Source organism: Mastigoproctus giganteus, chromosome 7 (genome assembly GCF_048544385.1).
Source record: "Mastigoproctus giganteus isolate SK-2022 chromosome 7, ASM4854438v1, whole genome shotgun sequence".
NCBI classification, from domain to species: Eukaryota; Metazoa; Arthropoda; class Arachnida; order Uropygi; family Thelyphonidae; genus Mastigoproctus; species Mastigoproctus giganteus.
In genome coordinates, this window is record NC_143581.1 from 78,101,018 (window position 1) to 78,119,662 (window position 18,645).

At 37.1% G+C, this 18,645-nt stretch overlaps 1 protein-coding gene across 5 annotated transcripts in view; it reads left to right on the forward strand.

Annotated features, from left to right (window-relative positions):
* The window catches only part of LOC150083012 (casein kinase I-like), a 415,276-nt gene that overhangs the window by 190,078 nt on the left and 206,553 nt on the right, over nt 1-18,645 (forward strand). The window lies entirely within an intron of this gene.

Here is an 18,645-nt window from a genome sequence, read left to right on the forward strand (position 1 = left end):
TATATACAAATCATTGTATATAACACCTTAGCAGAAGTAGGTCTCCCAGAGAATACGTACAAAGAACTCGCAATCCTGAACACATGTAGGATAGCCAGAGAGTTCCTTGACCAACAGTAACATCAGACATAACCACCCAGTGAACTTGGTACCAGTACCCATCATGGGTTGTTCCACCCCATCAGGGAGGTCCCCAGGTGCCAAGCAATTTTGTGATCATGTGTCTTTGCAAGTAAATTAGCACTTTTTATTGGTGAAATAAAATTGTTTCCTTATTTTCAGCATTACATTAATACTCAATTCATTCAGTAAATAAAGCACTTTACTAGATCAGAAGGAGAAGTAACCTTATTTATTTCTTTCTTTTTTCTCTTAATTTTTTTGTTTTATTACTAACCCACTACCACTTGGTCACAAAGATAGCACTGTTCCTGCCTCCACGTGGTAGGGCCGGTAACCTGGAGGAGAAAAGCTCTCCGTTCCAGGGCAAAATGGAGCAGTCATTTCCTAAATCCCAGAAATCCACTGGGTGCATAGATGAGACCCTTACAAGGCAAAAGGGAGACCCTGATTTTGTTGCAGCTAAATGTCAAAAGAACTCCAACCTTCCTTATCATTCACTCAACCGAAGAACAACCTATTGGCAAACTCATGCCATTTCTAGTGAAAAATACCTAGAAAGCATAATAGGGTACTCCCAAGACAATTCATCACTTAAGATCAGGAGACTTACTGGTTGAAGTTGCCACTGCTCGACAGTCTGAGCAACTACTAACACTAAAAACATTTGGTGGAACTTCCATTAACATTTCACCACATGTTTCCCTGAATACATCACAAGGTGTCATCACCAAATGGGACCTCATGAACTTGTCAGATGAAGAGCTGAAACAAGAACTACAAGATCAAGGAGTAATCAATGTAAGAAGAATAACGACAAAAAAAGACAGCATACTAGTTCCTACTCAGAACATAATACTCACTTTTGATAACCCAAAACCACCAACAGTGATAAAAGCAGGTTATCTTAATTGGCGTGTTAAAGCATATATTCCAAACCCCTTACGCTGCTACAAGTGCCAGAAGTTTGGGCACTCACAAACAGTCTGCAGATCCACTGCACACATAAACACTGAATGCACAGCTACAACACCTAGTTGTCCAAATTGCAGAGAAGCACTTCTGCTGTTTTCAAAGGAGGATATAGAGGATATCCATCCAAATAGAGTAGGATATAGAGAATATCCATCCAAATAGAGTAGGATATAGAGAATATCCATCCAAATAGAGTAGGATATAGAAGATATCCTCTGTTTGTATGGACTTTTCATAGCAATCCACTGGGTAGTGACCATTACCCAGTGATATGCCAGATTGATACAAATTTTCAAACAGAATACCTTCTCATACAAATTCCACTTTTCTAACAGAACTGTCAAATGGAACTTTTTCAAAGCGAATTGGGATATTTACAAACAACTAGCAATACTTTGGAAACGTGAAAAACACATGCAGTGATACAAAACTGAACACAATGTCACCTACCAAGAGGCCAAAAAATCTTTACCAGCCCTGAATACTAATAAACCAACCTATGCTCAAGCAAACAAAAGACATATATAAATTGCAACCCAAACGGTGGTAACAATACCACCAAGCAAATCACTATCTCAGTGGGCAAGGTCAGTATTGGCCACCATTTCACCAAACCAAACAAGCAAAAAAAAAGTAAAGCCATAAATACTAACATTTACTGTACAACCAGATGCTTCCCCACAGAAAAACCCAAAAGTAACTACTAGTCCTAATGCAAACCAAACAGATTGCATGGATTTAGAAGATAGCTCACAACAAGGTGGCATGTACTAGAACTATTCACTGACGAGGTTATGGACACAGGAAAACACAACTCAAACAATGAGGCGCATAGAGATGTGGCATTGATAATCATTAGTCAAATACCCTCCAAACCATTCCCATTAAACACAAATCCTTGAGGCAGTTGCAGTGTGAGTCAACATTAATTTTGACTTGACTATCGTCTCGCTATACTTGCCACCTAATCCAAATATAAGCTACACTGACCTAGAAGAACTAGTGGTTCAACTTCCTCAACCCTAGTTCATCCTAGGGGACCTCAATAGTCATCATTCGCTATGGGGAAATCAAAACATGGACAAACGAGGACAAATTATAGAAAAGTTACTTGACCAGCACAATTTGATTACTCTGGATAATGGCGCACACACACACACTTATATGCATTTACCTACAGGATCTACTTCAGCTAGTGATGTCTCACTATGCTCAGCATCCATATATCCTCTGTTTGGATGGACTTTTCATAGCAATCCACTGGGTAGTGACCATTACCCAGTGATATGTCGGATTGATACAAATTTTCAAACAGAATACCTTCTCATACAAATTCCACTTTTCTAACAGAACTGTCAAATGGAACTTTTTCAAAGCGAAATGGGATATATACAAACAACTAGCAATATTGGAAGAAAAGCAGGTCCAGCAAACATCCATAAACTTGGCCACAGAATGTATATCTAACCAAATACTACAGGCAGCAGACCAAGCAATTCCAAAGCAATCCAACAAAATATCAGCATGATCAAAAGTTTGGTGGAATAATGAGTGCAGCGCGGCTAAAAAAGAAAAGAACAAAGCATGGAACGCCTTCAGGAAGTTTCTGACAACTGCAAATCTCATCTGCTTTAACAGGCTCAGGTAAAAGCAAAATGTGTGTTAAGCAGGCTAGCAAAAGGGAAGCATGGAGTCATTTCGCCTCCGCAATTACAAAAACTACAAAAACGCAAAGAATATGGGCCAAAATATGACCTATGTACTCTAAACATCCATGCGTCAACCTTCCCACACTAACTGTAAACGGTTGTGATGTTACCACACCAGTGGAGATTGAAAATGCATTGGGCAAATCGTTCATAAAAATCTCAGCCACAACATCTTACACACATCATTTTCAGGTACACAAGGCACAGGCTGAGAAACATTTCATTAACTTCAAACCAGTATCTAGTGCTGCATACAATCTCCCCTTCACAATGACAGAATTGCACCATGCTTTAGCCACCACCAAACTCAGTGCAGCAGGACCAGATGGAATACACTACATCATGATAGCACAACTTATTGAACCAGCCCTTAAGATTGTTACTTTTTTATAACAGAATACCTTCCCGTACAAATTCCATCACACTTATGTTTTGGCATTTCCAAAACCAGGAAAAGATCCTACAAATCCACAACACTACTGACCTATTACACTCACCAGCTTGTATGATCAAGATCCTGGAAAAAATTATCAGTGCCTGCCTATCCTGGTTTCTAGTCCAAAACAACCTTCTTAACCCAGTACAATGCAGTTTCCATGAAGGCAGATCCACTCTTGACTTACTGATTAGGGCAGAAATAAACATCCATGATGCTTTTGTACGAAAATAACACCATGCAATGGTTCTCTTTGACATAGAAAAAGCGTTTGATACAGCTTGGGGGTATGGTATAATGCGAAACCTATATGATCTAGGACTATGCGGACACCCGCCAGAGTTTATCAGAAACATCCTCCATCATTGCTTATTTCAAGTTAGATTCAACAACCAGTTATCTTCCAATTTTATCCAGGAAAAAGGGGTCCCACAAGGTTCAGTACTGAGTGCCACCCTATTTAGCATAATAATGAACTCCATAACACAGGATCTACCACAAACAGTGTCCACTACCCTGTATGCCGATGACTTCAGTATATTCTGCCATTCACCCAATATGCGAATGGTAGAACGACAGTTGCAAGGTGCTGTCAACAAAGTTGTAAAATGGTCCCAAAACAATGGTTTCTGCCTCTTGCCATAAAAGACTTTCGGGATACACTTCTGTCAGAAGCGTAACCTGCATTCAGACCCAGAACTTTACCTAAAAAATCAAATCATCCCAGTGGTTTGTAATGTCCACTTTCTTGGTGTTTCTCTACCAAAAACTTACATTCCTTGAACATATAAATGAGCTCCGGATTGATTGCCTTAAGAAGCTAAACATCTTAAGGGTACTATCTGACACAACATGGGGAGCTGACTGTTACACGCTATTGCATTTGTATCATGCATTAATATGGTCACGTCTAGACAATGGCTCTGTGGTCTACAGCTCTGCTAGACCAAGTGCCTTTCATTGGCTTGATCCTGTAAACCACAGTTCTCTAAGGCTTGCTCTAGGGCCATTCCGTACACATGTAGTCCAGAGCTTATATGCTGAAGCAACTGAAACCTCTTTAGATCTACGCAAACAAATGCTTCTGTTAAACTATGCAGCAAAAGTCAAAGGGAAACTAGATAACCCTACTCGGAATGGACTTTTCTCACCCAAATGGGAGAATCTTTACAGAGCCTACCCATCTAAAAACCCATCAACAGGGATATGCCTGCATTCACTGCTCAGTGACTGACAAATTTACCTTAGCATGATACAGCCTGCTACTTCCTTTCATACAGCCCCACCTTGGATGTATCACATACTGCTGTGCGACCTTTCACTTGCATCTTTGGGGAAACACACTTTACCCCAACAGAACATACTGCAAATTCATACCACATTGAGAACTCAGTACACACCAGTCTACGTGGATGGATCTAAAACTGACACCCATGTTGGTGCAGCAGCAGTATTTCACAATCTTACTATAGCCAAGAAACTCCCCATTGAATACAGCAGCTACACTATAGAATTTTGTGCTATCTTCATAGTGTTAAATTTCATCATTTCAACAAATATATTTAACAGTTCTATCTATACAGACTCGATTAGTGCTATCCAAGCTATACAGCAGAATAAAAATCATGATAACTTCTTACTTATACAGATTTGGAATACCATGACTAAGCTAAATAGGAAGGAACAAAAAGTCATCTTTTGTTGGATCCCTAGTCATGTTTGAATTTCTGGAAACGAACGTTCTGATCTAGTTGAGAAAACTGCTACAGATCCAATAGATCAACTGTTTAGTATACTGATCACAGACTACAAGTCAATTATAAAGAAGCGGTGTCTTGAAAAACAGCAACACATCTGGCAAAGTCAAGTAAGGAACAAACTACTCCGTATAAAGAAACATCTCCAAACTTGGAAATCCAGTATACGTGAAAACAGGCCTGATGAATTCGTATTAGCCCAACTACGAATAGGCCATACACATCTAACGTATCTTTATCTTCTTGCTCGTACTGATCCACCACTGTGTACAAATTGCAACCCTCAGCTCGCTGTCAAAGTGCTTGCCTGGCAACCCAAAGGTCGCGGGTTCGAATCCCGCCTCGGGCTTGGATCAAAGTACTGCAAAAACCTTGGAAGGTGCATTATGGCCACAGAAGCCGATGCGCCAACAACTACCCAAAAAAAAAAAAAAAAAAAATCAGCTCGCTGTCCAACGTGCACTCATTGATTGTCCCAAATACGATAGTGACCGACAAGCTAAATTTACCATTTTTTTCAGGACGAACATTCCTTTCAGTATTGCTGACCTCCTGGCAGATACCCTACACTTGGCCAAAATTTTTTCGTTCCTTAAACAGATACAGCTGTACAATGTAGTGTGAACTTCAACGACATTTATATACATAAACTGTGAATTACCTAACATCACCAAAGTTAGGCACATTATGGCCTTGCTACCCTTGTGCCGTAAAGCCCATAAACAAACAAACAATTAGGGAGAAATAATAAAACAACAACCACAGTAATAGTAAATGTTCCGTTTGTGCTCCTGGATGACCAAATAAGTGAGATGAATTGCAGCAGTGCTTGGAATGGAACAGAGTGCACTGGTTGGTACGCCATTCCAGTTCATCATATGCATCACTAATGTTGCTTTCATACTTGATAAGTAAAAAAAAAAAAAAAATAATATATATATATATATATTAACAACATTCCATTGATATCCCTTTTTACAGTGCCTGTGCATTGTTGATCTGGAAAAATACGTTAATAGGAATTCTTGGTTCAGTTATCAGCCTCTAAAAAAAATGTGAAAGGTATATTTTTTAATTATTTGTGCTGTTACATTTACAATATTTTATATTTGTAGGGCTTTGGTAGCTGAATGGAATTGAGCTAGGATAAAGAGTACCTTGGGGAATGATAGTAGCCTCCAGTCACCCACAGCTACAAAAATAGAAAGCTTGTAAAGTTTACTGTAAAACACAAGAAGTGTAAAGTTGTTATTTATACTCAGGGAGCTATATTTTCGATTTATAATGATTTTCAGTGAACTGGCTTCATCACACCTCTGATTCCATGTATTGTTTTTTTTTTTTTTTTTTTGTAAATACAGAAAACATCTCATAACATTTCAAGGACATTTTTTATATTGTTCATATTAACTATATTTTATGGTACTAGTTTAAACTTGGGGATGCATGTCATATAGGATTGTTTACATGCCTGTAGGCTATACAATGTGAAGGAGTGGGCTATGGGTTGGATGCTGTGGCTTATCTTTTCTGGGACATACACGTGAGTGTGTACATACAGAGTAGGGCAAAAACAATTACCTCTTTTAAAACTGGTGTCATTTCATAGCAGTTGCAGTGGGATACTGCAGTTTGTGTCCTGGAGTAGGGTACACTAAAGCATTCAGTAAAAATAGAGTGATGGTTTAATAAATATGCATTTGCCATTAAAATATATTTTAATCAGGTGAATCTGCTGTGAGTACTCAATGTGAAGTTAGATGCCACTTCAGCTTTGAAAAAAATGGTAGTGTTCCAAGTCAAAAGACCGTAGCAGATGTGAAACCTCCAGGTTGGATGCATATGGCATGTGCTCCAGAAAGCATTCAAAGAACCAGAGTAACATTACAGTGCAGTCCTCAAACTTGTGTATGTGTTAGTTATCAATTGAGAGAAATATCAGATCAAAGTATGCTGTATATTACCAATTTAAAGTCCAATCTGTATAAAATAAAGACGGTTCAACAATTATTTGCTCGTGATTTGGATATTAGCATTAGTAGAGACATGCGATGAAAGAAAGCTAGCTTATACAGCATCAGCCAAAAATTTTAAAAAAAATTCCCATTTCACCCATCCATTCATTTGTCTAGTTCTTCCTTGAATTTATTTAAGCTATCAACTTCCACAACAAAAGACAGAAGTCACGCTGGCTAAAAGCAAACTTCTACCATCTATCCTACAACTGTCTTTCCTCAATTTGAATTTATGCCCTCTCAGGCAATTATTCTGAGCAAGAGGAAGAATCCCATCAGCATTGAGCATGCTCAAACCATTCAAGGCTTTATACACCTCAGTCAGATCAGCTCACAGGTGCCTGTAATTTGCAAAACTTAAACCTTTCTTCGTAAGAGCAACCTTTTGTTCCATTCACTAATCTTGTTGCCCTTCCCTGTACTCGTTCCAACAGCTCTACATCCTTCCTAAAATGAGGCTTCCAGACCTATATGCAGTACTCAAGGTGTGGCCTGACCATTGCCTTATACATGTTTGAATTTCTACAGTCTATTCCTGGAGAAGGAAAACATTAATCCAGACTTAATCATTTAATCATCCGTGAAAATGCCCACTTTCATTTGAATAGGCATGTAAACAAATAAAATTTTAAATATTCTGCAGCTGAAAATTCATGTCACCTTCATGAACAGCCACTTCACAAATAAAAAGTTATCATTTGTTGTGGGATGTCTGCTTTCAGAATCATTGATCCATGCTTTTATAAAAATGCTGAAGGTTCAGCTGTAAGAGTAACTTCGGCCCTATACGTAAACATGATGCAAGAATTTTTAAGACAAGATTGTTACCATATAGGAGTCAGATTATGAAATGTCTAGTTTTAACAAGATGGTTTATAGCACATACTGAAGACTTTCCATGTACACTTTAAAGGAAACGTTTCCAGATCACATTGTCTCATTTTGATAGCATAAATTGACCAATTCTATCACCACACTCATCTGTTTGCAGTTTCTTTTAATGGGTTTCTTAACATCCAAAGTGTGTGTAAATTAGTATATATAAAACCATCCATGGATATTTGAGCAATTGAAACAAAACATTTGTGATTATATTAAAAGAATACTTCAGAAATAGTACACAGAGCAATGGATAAGTAGCAGTAGTAGAGGCATGTGATGCAAGAAAGCAAGTGTATGAGCTTATGTAGCATCAGCCTAAAAAAAAAATAAAAAAAAAAAAAAATTTCACACATCCATTCCCTCTAAAAGTTTGTCCAGTTCCTCCTTGAATTTATTTAAGGTATGAACTTCCACAATGACAGATGGAAGTTTTTTCCAGCAATCAACTACCCGCTGGGTAAAGGCAAATTTCCACATATCTATTCTGCAACTGTCTTTCCTCAATTTGAATTTATGCCCCCTCAGGTTCTTAATCTGAGCAAGTGGAAGAATCTCATCAGAATTGAGCATGCTCAAACCCATTCAAGACTTTATATCCCTCCATCAGATCACCTTGCAGGTGCCTAGTCTCCAGTTGTTGCAATTTTCAGGACTTCAGCCTTTCTTGGTAATTAGAAGCATCATTCCCCTTGCCAATCTTTTTGCCCTTCTCTGTACTCACTCAAGCAACTCTGCATCCTACCTAAAATGAGACCTATATGCAGTATTCAATGTGTGGCCTGACCATTGCCTTATACAAAAGGATAATCACCTCCTTTTCCCTACTAGCAAAATTCCTGTATATCATTGACAATTCCCATTGACCTTCTCTGGTAGCCTGTCTGCATTGCTCAGACAACTTCATATCTGAATGCACAGTTACTCCCAGGTCTTATGTTGAACTTCAGTTGCCACTTCTCAGCCCATTTGCCCAACTTTTTTAGATCCTTACTGGGAGATATATATTACATATCTCCCAGTAAGTGCTGCTATCAATTAGCTGTGTTTATAAGTAATTGTGCTCAAACTTTATAACAGATGGCACGATTGTTAGTATCAGTACCGACAAACGATGCAAGGAAGCAAGCTTATACAGCATTTGGGGGAGGGGGGACTTATCTGTATATATCCTACTCTGCCAATTTCTTACTCCTTCCTTAAATTTATTCAGAAGTATCCACTTACATAGCAACAACCATGCCAGCCATAATATCATCTGCATACTTGGACATTAAGCCTAATATACCTTCATCGATATCATTGATAAATATACAAAACAGCAGGCCCCACACCAAACCCTGGGAACTCTACTAATAATATTAGTCCACGAACAGAGCTTCCATAGATTACCACTCTCTGTCATCTCCCACTCAACCACCCTTTTCTCCATTGTAGCAAATTGCCTTTAATACCATACTGCTCTAATCTGTACAATAGTCTTCCATGCACAAAAGTATCAAAAGCTTTCCTGAAATTCAAGTCATCATCATCATCAGCCATTTTCAATCCACTGCAGGATGAAGGCCTCTCCAGCAACTTTCCAGTCCCTTCTGTTTTGAGCACTGGCCATCCATTTACTACCCCAAAAACTCATGAATTTCATCTATCCATCTCCGCCTTTGTCTTCAAGGTTTTCTTCTAGCTCCTCTTGGGTACCATTCTGTTATTTTCTTAGTCCATCTGTCATCATGTCTTCAAGCTATGTGTCCTGCCCAAGACCATTTTATTTCTTTAGTTTTGATAAGAATGTCCTTTACTTGAGTTTGCTGCCTAATCCATGTGTTTCTCTTCTTATCTAACAGTCTGATTCCCAATATAATTCGTTCCATTCTTCGCTGTGTAGTTCTTAGCTTTTCTTCCATTCTTTTGGTGTTTCACTTCCATAAGTCATGGTGGGGAGTATACATTGATTCATTATTTTACGTTTCAGACAAACTGGGATATTGCTCTTCAGTATGTGACTATATTTCCTGAATGCTATCCATCCAAAATTTATTCTTCTCTTGACTTCCAGCCATTTATCATTATTACAGCTAATAACTTGTCCCAGATAAGTATATGACTCCACCTTTTCAATTACTGCTGCTTCAATCATTATTTTCCTTTCCATGGCATACTTGTTCATCATTACTTTTGTTTTAGCCATATTCATCTTTAGTCCAAAATCCTTGCTAACTGTGCATAACTGATTAAGATTTTCCTCTAATTCTTTGGGATCGTGGCTTATAATCACAATGTCATCTGCAAATCGTAAATGGTTTAGGTACTCTCCGTTCACATTGACTCCTTTCTGCGACCAGTCTAATCTTCTGAAAGCTTCCTCAAGGGCAGCAGTAAACAGCTTCGGAGATATTGTGTCTCCTTGTCGAACTCCTTTCTCGATTTTAAATTTGCTACTGTCTTTGACTTGTCTAATAAAGGAGGTAGCACTCTCATATATTTTCTTCAAAATCATATGTGGGGTGTCTATGCCTTGTCTTTATAGTGCCCGAAAAATTGCCTTATGCTGTATGGAGTCAAATGCCTTTTCATAATCCACAAATGCCAGGCATAATGGTGTTTTATATTCATTTGCTTTCTCCATTAGCTGTGATATTACGTGAAGGTGATCCATAGTTGAGAATCCTGTCCTAAAGCCAGCTTGCTCTTTCGGTTGATTCTCTTCAAGTATTCTTTCTAATCTGTTAGTAATGACCCTTGTGAACAACTTGTAGATGTGGGATAACAAGCTAATTGGTCTATAATTTCCAATTTCTGATTTATATCCTTTCTTATGCAGCAAAACTATGATTGCATTATTCCACTGCTTAGGCGTCACACCGTTTTTAATGCACTTTGTGAAGAGCCTTTTCAGAGTTTGTATTATGTCTCTTCCTCCCAATTTTAACAACTCTACAGTAACTTCATCTTCCCCTGGGGCTTTCCGATTCTTAATTTTCTTCAATGCATGTTCTACCTCATCAGGAAGAATATCGGGTATGTTGTATGTGTTGCTACTTTGCAATCCATCTTCCCCACTGCTGGTGTCATTCCCTCGCTCCTTGTATAATTCTCTATAGTAGTCTTCTGCTATTTGAATTATGCCTTCTCTGCAGTTTATAAGTATACCATCACTATTCTCCAGTTTCAGTATCATTTGACTTTCTGTATTACTGCTCATGGCTGCTGATTTAAATCCTTTGTTTTCCCTTAATGCTTGTTCTACTTTTCTTGTGTTAAATCTTCTTATGTCCTCTCTGAGTCTCTTTCTAATGGCTTTGCATAACTCAGTATACTCAATTTTCTCCCTGTCAGTGTTTTTCTTGCTCTTCATTTGTCGTCTTTGGTTCATCATGACAAGTGTTTCTTGACTAATTTTTTCTTCTTTGGATTTCTGTTTCCCTATAGGTTTCTTGGGCTTTATCACTTTCAGAAAGTCGTAATATTCCTCGTCGATATCTTTGTCCTGAGCAGTCTGCAGAAGCTCAAACTTGTTCTTAAGTTCCAGTACATACTGCTTTTTCTCCTCCTCTGTTATCTCAAAGACCTTTGTATTATTTATTCGAGTCAGTTTTTTTCCTTTCCTACATCTATATCAAGTGTACATCTTACCATTCTGTGATCACTTCCAATATTTACCTTATTCAGGATGGTAACATCATTCACAATATATCTTCTGTTAGTGAGGATGAAGTCGATTTCATTAGTTGTTAATCCATTTGGACTCTTCCATGTCTTCTTTCTGTTCACCCTTTTCTTGAAAAAAGTGTTCATTACTGACAGTCCTTGAGATTCTGCAAATTCCACAAGTCTTTCACCTCTTTTATTTCTTTCACCAATTCCAAAGTTTCCTATAGTTCCTCTTTCTGCGCTGTTTTGCCTTTTACCAACCTTAGCATTGAAGTCCCCCATAATAATAGTGTAGTGGGTTTTCTGCTCATTTAGAAGACTCTCAATTTCGGTGTACATTTCTTCAACCTCTTCATCATCATGGCTCGATGTTGGTGCATAAATCATTATAATCTTTAGCTTTTACCTCTTAGAAATCTTGAATATTAGCCTTGACACCCTTGGTGATGTACTTTTGAATTCCAAAATGTTGTTTTTAAAATCTTTATGGACCAGAAACCCAACTCCACCTTCACTTCTTTCACTGTTTCCATTGGTGTACAGCAGATTTCCACTTGATAAACTTATAAGTGATTCAAGTATGTGATATCAAAATGATTTTTTGCATCCAGTTCCTTTGAAACATCATCATAGTATCCAATCATATTTGTCAGACAAGAATTTCTCTTAACAAATCCATGCTGTGTCAGAATTATTACTACAGTCTTCTCTAGATGATCTTGCAATACTTCTTTAACCAGTGACTCCATTATTTTCCACGGAACAGAAGTTACACTAACAAGTCTGTAATTACTCGTGTCACCTTTTGATCCCCCTTTGTGAATTGGGGGTACATTTGCACATCTCCAGTCCATGGAGATTTCCCCTGAGTCCAAGGATGCTCTCATTATTATGGCTAAGGGTTTGCTTACTTCCTTTGCCACCACCTTTAATATAACTGGATACATCCCATCCACCCCACGTGCGTTTCTTATGTTTAACTTCAAGAGTTTCTCCTCCACCTTGCTCTCTGTTATTCCAAAATCATTAAGCTCCCTGTTAGAGGTTAATAACCTTCTGTCCTTCACTTCCCCAAAGAATTCCTCATGTGCAAATGTACTTGCAAAATACTCATTCAGTTTGTCAGCTATCTGAGCAAGATCATCAGCAGTTGAACCATAGATACCAAGTAGATCAATCTGATTCATTTCTTTCCTTCTAGAGTTTATATAAGTAAAGAAGTCCTTGCTGTTTTCCTAGCATCCTTTGCCAAAGATATCTCGTAATCTGCCTTCGCTTGCCTAATCTCCTTTGTACTTGATTACAGACTAACTTATATCTACCTGATAATTTATATGCCTTATAATTTATATGTATCCCATGAATTTTTCTTCTCTGCCATGAAGCTCATTAGTTCATCAGACAATCATTTAGCTCTAAACCCAAAATAGTATTTCTTAGTTGGTATGAAAAGCCTAGTGGCTTTCACAATTAATTCCTTGAATGCTTCCTAATTAGAATTTGCTGTTGGTAACATCATCAGTTGGTCCCACTGTACAGAATTTAAAAACTGTCCTAGCCCAAGGTAGTCACCATTAGGAAAGGAAAACCTTCCCTTTACCACTGTTGATAATTATATCTTTAAATAAATCCCACTGTGATCACTGCCACCTAGTGGTTCCTTTATCTGCAAATTCTTAATGCACGAATAATCGCTGCTGATAACCAAATAAAGCATATTACTCTCGAACATGCTGTTGCAGAAAACAATCATCCAATAAATCCACAAAAGTCTTTGCCAGTGTGCGAGTGACCATTCCACAAGTTTCAGTCAATATCTGTTTAGTTAAAATCCCCCATTATGATACAATCTGATTTACTGGCCTATTCTATGACTCTGTACAATTGTTTGTTGTACTCATTGGAATCATTAGACCTATAACACACCTACTCTCATTTTTGCTTTCCCAATGCTTATGTCACACCAAACTGACTCAACATTGCACTGTCCATCTATATCTTCTTGGTAAAAGTACCTTTTTTGTCCCTGGATACATTTCCTTTGATTTTATGTGTTTTTTAATTAACAGCATAACAACTCCTCCCTTCCTATCCTGTCTATCCTTTCTGTACACATTGTACTCCTCAAATTCCAATTCTGCATTCCTTATATCTGTGTGGCACCACATCTCCGATATCCTAACAATATCTGCCTTTGATGTCTTGACTAGCACTTCAAATTCATCAGATTTATTTATTATACTCCTAGCATTGGTGTACATCAAGTATACATGCACCTATTGTCATTCTTAGAAAATGCGAGAATACAAGGATTGTATTTGCAATGGTAGTCTCCGTTTAAGGGACATTACTTTCAAAAACTGAGGAGTGTAACCTAAATGCTTTGATGTGTACAGAATTTTCAAGCTAGTTTAAAATAAAAATTCAAGATATATTACATATCTCCCAGCAAGTGCTGCTATCAATTAGCTGTGTTTATAAGTAATTGTGCTCAAACTTTATAACAGATGGCACGATTGTTTGTATTAGTGCCGACAAACGATGCAAGGAAGCAAGCTTATACAGCATTTGGGGGGGGGACTTATCTGTATATATCCTCCTCTGCCAATTTGTTACTCCTTTCTTAAATTTATTCAGAAGTATCCACTTCCATGACATCAAATGAAAATTTATTCCAACAATCAGTTACTCTCTCTCTCCGAAAGCAAATTTTCACACATATCTTCTTTGGTTTAAATTTATGACCCTTCACGTATGTTGTCCTGGAGAGAGTAAGGATGCCATCAGTATTTTGTTTATTCAATCAATGGATTGATTAAAATCTTAAACACTTTAATCAGGCCTCTTCAGGGTACCTAGTTTCCAGATGCCTCAATTTACAGAACTGAAGTTGTTCTTGGTACCTTTTTTGTCCCTGAAGAATCTTGATGTTCTTCTGCACATCACCCTTTTTAACAGATCCAAATTTTTCCTATGATAAGGCTTCCAGAACTGTATGTGGTACTCAAGTTACAGCCTAACCACTGCATTATACAACAGGATAATAACCACTTCTATTAACAAAATTTCCATATTGACAACTGCATATACTGTTGTCATACTGAAAGCAGACCATCTCTGCTGTTCTAAAAAATTCATTATTGGACTGCACAATTATGGTAGATGCCCTCTTATCTGATGTGACTTGGAGCTGATGGATAATTAATTGAGGCGCCTCTGTAGCCAGGTGGGAAGGAGCAGCAATGCATAGCACACACTTCTTGATTAGGCCGGGATTCGACCCCGTCACCACCAAATACGGAGGATGCGGAAAGGTCAGGGAATGACCACCGCATATCCCGGAGCAATATGGCCTTAGTTGCTAATGCTCCTAAAAACCAAATAACAAATAACAACAACATAATTAATTGAAAAAAGTCAGTTAAAGTGTGAAATCATTAAAAAAAAAAGCATGCATACATAAAACATTTTTATGTATATATAAACATATACATAAAAAATAAAATAAAGTTTCATTTTATATTCTGGGACAACCATATAAGGTCAGAAGAGTTCACAAGGTTAAAGAGAATACAAAAAAATATATATAATAAATAAATAAAAAAATTGCCATTTTTAATTGTCTTGCAAGTTCGACCACAGTCATTCAAGCACATGTACTTATATTCCCTTTGCTCAATTGCTTGGCTATATGTATATTCATTTACACAAGATCAGTTTATTTTCATCTGTTCAGATGGGGAAATGTGACATTTTGCAGAAAGTCCCTCCATTTTTTTTTATAAACATATCATTGACCATTCAATCAGGCTTTTGTTTTTGTCCTGTATAATGTAAAGCTGTTTCTAGGATGTTTTTGACTGATGCACAAGAAATATTTTGGCTCTAGATATGAGTCAGCCTTTTTTGCCTATTTAGATCTGTTTCTGCATCATTCATAATTTCATTTTCTTATGTTCCAACAAATTGACGATCTGTTAGAAAACATTGTTTTATGTCTTTTTTGCTGTAAATCATCAGAACCTTCACTTTTCCTGAAATCAATTAATAAACTGTATTCTTCGTTAAATTCTTGTAGTTTATGAATTTAATTTGCATTGTCAACAAAGGGACAAAGTTTCCCTCCAAGATTTAGTAAATATTGAACTTGGAATTTTGTTTCACGCTAGTAATCACATCTTTGATGTTGACAACTTTAAATAATTCTATAAGACCTGTATTCATGTCTTCATTTTTTCCAAAATTGAATTCAAAAACTTTCATCTATGGTTTGTCTCTTTAGGCATTCTACAGCCCATGATCCATAAGTTCAAGGAGGTCTAGAATGTCTACCATCAAAGTGTAACATGCTTGAGCCATAAAATGGATCAAAAATGTTACATTTTATTGTAAAAATATGGTTTTGTCATTTTATTTGAGTTTCTCACAATTGGAATATGAAGGAACATTATCTAGAAAGAGAAGAGCTTTTCAGAAAGTTTATTTCCTTCACGTGTTTGTTTATAAGAAGGTACAAATTTTTGAAAAAGACATTCTTTGAATGACACAGAGTCTAGCCATGCTGATTATTGTGAATGAACATATAAAGATGAATAATTTATATTTTCAAAAGCTGCAAGATTAGTTGATTTACTAACAACAAAAAAGCAGCAATTTATGAATTTGTTACTTTCCTTTTTAGTCATTGCTTTTGTTGGAAACATCTTATAACCTAGACCTGCTTTATCCATCCATTTTGTACAGTAATTCTCCAGTCAGTTTTTCTCTGTTGATGAATGACTTTAAATCTGTAAATTTTTGAACAGCAGGCTGATCAGTGGATAATCTCTCCTCACTAATAAAACAATGTTTTATAAATAAAACATATATATAATACTAATAAAACAATACTGTGATATATTTTCTAATGTCCAAGCATCCTTCACATGCCAATTTTCCTGCACCATCACTTTTGATGTAAAATCAACACCTTTTCTTTGATGCTCCTTTTATTGATCTACTGTTTGGAGTTTCTTGTCTTTCTTTCATTGCCTATTCACATTGTTATCTATATATTAAGCACTAAGACTACAAGTCATCAGTATATCATGTAAATTGTGTATTGTCTGTGGTCAGTTTGCTTGATAAAAAACCTAAGCTTCTGGGAGAAGAACCGTCTAACCCTCACCAAGACTGCTTAACTCAGAGATATTTTGAAAAAACCGATAGCCCACATAAATTCCTCATGTAAAGATGGGATTTGAACCTATCTTGAACCCATCCATTTGATAATATCCAAATTCACTGATCACTATAACACTATCAGAAGAACAAGTGATCACTGCAATAAACTCAATTCCAGCCACTGCAACAGTCTGATCTCATAAAATTCCATAGTTTGTTAAAACGCCCAAGTCTTTATATCTTATTTTATGGTACATATTTATTTTAGTGCTGTTCACTGCTTCTCACACTAGTGGAAGGAATACTTTGTTAGACTAGTTCCTAAAGTACATACAGTAATACCCTGAAGTTACGCAATAGGTGGGTCAGACCAAAATCGCTTAAGTCGAATTCGCGTAAGTCGGGGTACAACTTTGCATATAAATACATATAAATTTTGTTTAATTGGGACCAAGGACTAACAAAAACACAAGTTTAAAAGTAAAATATTTAATAAAATTGCAGTTATTTATACATATTAATACAAATTATGTATTAAAAAAATAAATGAGTAAAAAAGTTATTTCGATGTCGATGGCTTCATAAAATCTAACAAATTTGTCTGACGACACAGCGCCTTCTTTTTTTCATGCAGAATTTCTTTGTAGAAGCTAATAATTTTTTATTCCTTGCTTTGTAGTTATAACGCGTTCTTCATGGAGTCTATGTTTTCTAAAATTTTTAAGCCCTTTTCAATTGAGCCGAGACCTTCTGTCAAGCTTGCAGCTGTCATGTGCTTTTCTGGTGGAACTGGGTCTCAAGTGTCGGATAATTCAGTGACGTTTTGCTCACGCATCTCTATGAGCTCATTCATTGTCAGCTCCTCACTATGTGAATCCAACAGCTCGTTGACATCATCACCACCATTGACTTCCAAATCTAATTGCATGGCAAGATTAACAACTTCTATCATATGAACGACACGATCAGTTTCTGGTGTGTTTTCGTCTCGTTTTTGAAAAAAAATGGACGAAGTTTCTTCCAGACACCATTCAATGTGTTTTTGTGAATTTCATCCCAAGATTCTTCAATGATTCTTACGACATCTAAAACATTGAATTGTTTCCAAAATTTTTCCAAGCTTTTTGATTTGACTTCCAAATCACTTGTAAGCTAATTTTAGATATATTTTTTAAAACTCTTGGGTTTTCAGAGCGATAAATTAAGAGAGGTTTTAACTTGCAGTTGCCAGCTGCATTCCCGCCGACCATCACTGTCTATCGGTCTTTGGAAACCTTAAAGCGTGGAAAGCTTTTTTATTCGTGAAAACGATGTAATTTCCGACAAAAGTTGAGCACGAATTCGAACGCACACATATAAATATGACAGTTGGAATGCAAATTCTTCTATATGTGTGCAGCTCATGCGGCAGCAAAGCTGAATTTTGTTCATCTTTCGCTCTCACTCTCCACCATCTCACAGTATATCGATAGCATATGAAAAACGACCTTGAAAATAGTAGGTGGCAGTGTTGCCAAACGAAAAAATCAAGAACCGCGTAACTCCGAGTTCGCGTACGTCGGGGTATTACTGTACTCCATCACTCATGACACATCACAGGCCAATCTCTAACTCATCAATCCTGCTGAAGTTGCTCGAAAAAAATATAGCTGCCTATCCTCACTAGACTGATACTGCCAGATAACCACCGCCTCCCCAGATTCATTATGCACTCCCGAACTGATCAATAATAACTAACCTTTTGGTCACCTCTAATCTCGCAGCATTTGAAAACAGAAAACTGGTAGTCATTTACTTCAACTTTGAATCTACATTTATCACTGCAAACATTCCTTCCCTACTCGAGCTGCTTGAGAACTACTACCAGATTGGTGGCAACACTTTGGCTTTCCTATTTACCCTATTCCATAATTGCACAGTTCATCTCTACACTAGCCAAT